The sequence below is a fragment of the Chinchilla lanigera genome, unplaced genomic scaffold (genome assembly GCF_000276665.1).
Source record: "Chinchilla lanigera isolate Chin_1 unplaced genomic scaffold, ChiLan1.0 scaffold00229, whole genome shotgun sequence".
NCBI classification, from domain to species: domain Eukaryota; kingdom Metazoa; phylum Chordata; class Mammalia; order Rodentia; family Chinchillidae; genus Chinchilla; species Chinchilla lanigera.
Genome location: NW_004955630.1, coordinates 86,578 through 91,200, shown reverse-complemented (window position 1 = coordinate 91,200; position 4,623 = coordinate 86,578).

Below are 4,623 nucleotides of genomic sequence, written 5' to 3'. Positions count from 1 at the left end.
TTAAATCTTCCAGGAAGATACCCAAAAGGGGAATAGTTGGATCAAAGGGGATCTCTATTCCTAGCTTTTTGAAGAACCTCCACACTGATCTCCACAGTGGTTGCACCAGTCTACACTCCCACCAACACTGGAAAAAGGAGTTCCTTTTTCCCCACAGTCCTTCCAGTATTTGTTATTATTTGATTTCTTGATGACAGCCATTCTTTGTGGAGTGAAATGAAATCTTAGTGTTGTTTTAAATTGCATCTCTTGAATGACCAAAAACTGTTGGGTTGATAGTATTGAACTAGCCCCTAACTTGGAGAATCGGAGATGCTAAGAATGCTGTGGAACTGTCGTCCCAGAACTCCACGGGCCAAATACTTCTTTGACTGGTATTTCAGATGTTTGCTTATCTTTTCCAAATTGGCCTACACACATCTGTTTACTCTCAGTCTTACACTCCTAATGAGGATCATCCAGGGAACCGAAGTGTTGCTGGCATATTACAATTCATTATACTTTTAAACTGCAATTTCAAACTTATTTCTTCAACTTTGTTTTTTCTTTTCAAATTTGAGTTCTCCATTCAGAGAAAGTCTCTAAGGAAACATTGTAATTGATTAGAATTATGATGTTTTGTGCCAGTTGTCTAACAAAGGCGCCTCCTTTAATTGGCCTCAGTTTCCCACTGCAGTGCCAGCTCACGGTTGCTTTCTGTGCCTCTGCTGCTCCATGGAGAACAAACTCCAGCACTGCTCTCTTCACACTTCTGTGTGTAGAAGGGACATGATCATTCACACTTGCTCATAACAGGATTTCCCTAAAAAACAACAGTGCAGGCTGGTGGAGCTGGTTATATCTGCTGGTCTTTGGGAATGTCAATATCATCTTGTTCAGGTTGCGCTACACTCGGTTTTGAGCTGTTAATGCTCTGTGGAAAAGGCACTGTCTAGAGTGTAGTAGGAGGTGAGACTCAGACTACATATTGTTCTGCTTTGTCTGTGTTTTGTATTTTTCTAAGTGGATATGCATAGAAGGATAAATTAATAATTGGTTATCCCACCTCACTTTTGTGAAAACCAACCCCACAATGTCTCAGTAATTTTTATACTCTTATGGTGTGAGGCTAAATGAATAATCCTTTACTTTGTGAAGTTGCTGCTTTCTAAACATGTTATTCAGGCTCCTACACATCCATCTCATGTAAGTAACACTTGAAAACTCCAGGTTTTTCAGACAAGAAATCCTGCATTTAAGAGCAGGACACCATCACCAGTAGAGTATTTGGCTAGTATGTGTTAAGACCCTAGGTTAGATCCCAGGCATGCACCCCCTAAAAAAACCCACACACATACACAAAATGTATTTAGCTGTAGACATAGTAAGTGAAGTATTGGCATTTGACCTAAAACAATGCATATCACTGTGCAGTACAATTTGCATTAATTTAATCACAAGTTTATCCATATCATGAAATCTTTTGAAATCCCTTTTAGCATGAAGCTAATAACTTATGCTGATTCCAAACAAACTCCAATAATATGAGATAATATGAAAGTGAGGTAGCTCATTCAACTTTGGGGTAAATATAGAGCAAAGTAGTTTTACAAGGATATCCTTAAGTAGAGGGAAATTGTGATGGTAGGGTGGGAAGAAGAGATAGAGGCATGATGTTGACTAAGACATTTCATGCAGGGGTGCTGAAGGACAGTTTATAGTCTAAGAACAAATGTTGGCTCTGTGGAGGAGTGGAGGGCTGTCTAGTACAGGTGAGGAAACCGAGGCTTGAAGCCGCAGCAGTGTTGACTGTGTTTCCTGAGTACAAGCAGCTGCGTAGGTGTGTGACACCTGCCAGAAATCTCCCACATCCAAATATTAAAGAACAGCCAGGCAACAGGTTACAGGCAAAAATGACATGCGAAACAAATCATGCTGAAATTTTCCCATTCACCAAATGCATGCCTGCGAGTAGAACACTCAACATATGTCCAGGAGAAGCACTGTTCATGCCTTTCACAGAGGCACAACATCACATCTGAGAAAAAGATTTCTCTTCTGCAGCCCTGAGAGTATGGACGAATCAATCCCCTATTCTTCAGTCCACCCACTGTATGATTATCATATTTTTCCAAAGCCTGAATGGATTGTTCACTGCTGCTCCCCTTGAACATCAGTGTTTCAGATTTTCTACACATTTTCAGGTACACTTGCATCTAATTGCTGGCCTGGTTTGTGAGGTATTTCAGAAAGCTCTGCAAGCATCTATGTATTGCAAGTAATTTGCTCTGTTTCCCAGTCCAACACTGAACTTCTTACAGATCCTATAGATTTTCACTGAGTGCCTCTCTAATCTCTCCTCTGTCTCTGTCTCTGTCTCTGTCTCTCTCTAAGTTTCAAAAGAAATGCCAAACTGGCCTCAAGTATCCAATTCTCCTACCTTAGCCTCCCACATGCTGGGAATACAGGCTTTATCTTCCGGCCCTATTGTTCTTAAAAAGCTTCATGATTCCCACAGGTGAGCTTCGACTTCTCAAGTTTCTCTTCCTACAAATGATGTTGCCCTTCTATATTTCTGTAACTCTCTCTCCTTTCTCTCTCTCTCTCTCTCTCTCTCTCTCTCTCTCTCTCTCTCTCTCTCGCTCTCATACACACACCCACACACACCCACACACAGTTTATTCTACAGATAGAAAATGGTGCTCCCATTGCATTCAGAAAAGACATATGGCCTCTCTCTTTATTGCTCCAGAAACACAGCAAATATCAGAAACCTTCGGAGCAGGCAAACCTGAGCTTGCACTCTTCCTCTACTCCAACACTGTTTCCAGTCTAGTAAGAAAATATCTCTGAGATTTTAAAAATTACTTCACCCCTCACAGGTCTGTCTAGTGTAAGTAATTCTTAAAATTCCTCACCAAATTACATGTATCAGTGATACATTCTTTTTTTATTTTTTAAAAAAAGGAGGAAAACATTATCAGACAGACAACCATTTACAAAATAGCAAAGGAACAGTACAGACAGTACAGAGTTACAAACAAAGTGGTAGGGAGTTAACAATGCTTGTTGTATTACATATTGATATCTTCAAAGTGGTTTCTCATGAAAACAGATATAGACATGTAATGCTGATCAACCAAAGACTCATTGACAGTTTCTTTCAGCAAAGAAATACAAGACAGTAGAACAACCATGCTGACTATCCTGCATACACATACATACAAAATTTCTCCTTCTTTCCCTTCTCTTTTCCCACATCCCAGTTGCCCTTTACCTTTGAGTGCTTTCCTATCAATTCACAATGTCTATCATATCTCCTAGTTTAAATTGATCTTTCAGGTTTTACACTAGTGAAACAATGTGGTGCTTGCACATGTATGTTTGATTTATTTCACTTATGAGTATGGTCTCTAGTTGTGACCATTTACCTATAAAATCCTCCAGTTTATCTTTTGATAATTAGGCAACATACTCCATGGTTGCTTAGCAGTAAATATAGACATATTCTGTTTTTCTTTCTAAATTATCGGTTCCTGATTGTTAAGCTGGTTATACTTTCCTTACAGGTTCTTGAACAAGAGAATTTCACACACAGGGAAAGTAGTCAGCTTCCCATAAGACAAAAGCATGAAAGAATAGTCAAGGTCAACTGCAGCATCCCTGGGTGACTCCTGAATTGACATACTGTGCATCACTTAAGAACACAACATGTTCATCTAGAGCGTCACTGACATTGCTCCATTTAATCTCAGAACTTAAGACAGAGAATAAACAACCCATTCTCTTTTCACAGGGGATGCAAAGGGGTGGGTTACAAATTAACGTGAAAATTCACATCACTATTTAGGGAATACAAGAATTCCTCATACATAACTTATACATAAAATATGGTTCAGTCCCTTCATAGCAAAAAGTCTAAGTATCTCAGAGTGCAGTGTCTCCCTTGATCTTACCTTCCAGTTGTCTTCAACAAGACATACTCTTCGAAGGGCTGCTAACAACATTTAAATTTCCAGTGAAAGTCCTCACCGCACAATTTTACTAAGTCATCTGCGATTTAATTGTGTATATTCTCTGGGGGGTTCAGTCCCTTGTCTTCAATTACAGTACTCTATGCTCTCACTCATTTTTCCTTTGGCTTTCACGTAATTCACTTTCAAACTTGAAAATATAACTCTATACTTAACATAAAGTGGACAGTTATTTAATTTTATTCTTGAGAAATATAATCTTTCTACTTTTACTTGCATACCTGGTGTGTTCATATATTAAAAACTCCATTTTAACTCTCCTGTGCAAAAATTTATATTTCCAATGTCTATATCTCCATAAATTTGGCAATAGGCATGCCTTTGGACCTCACGATGCTTTGTCTTCCTTACCCATTACAATAACTTTGTTAACTTCTATAGTTTCCTTCACACTGACAGGTCGGGTGGTGTCCTTGTACTTACCATTACCTCACTTTTCTGCGTATGTGACTATGGAGTTTTTGTCAGGTTTTCGGTTTGGAAAGCTTGGACATTTGTGGTTCTGATACTGTTCCTCTCCTGGTTCTGCTAGCAACTTTCTAATCACTGTCTTTCAGTACCGTGAAGAGGTAAAAAGAATGAGATGTGTTGTTTATAGGAATCACACACC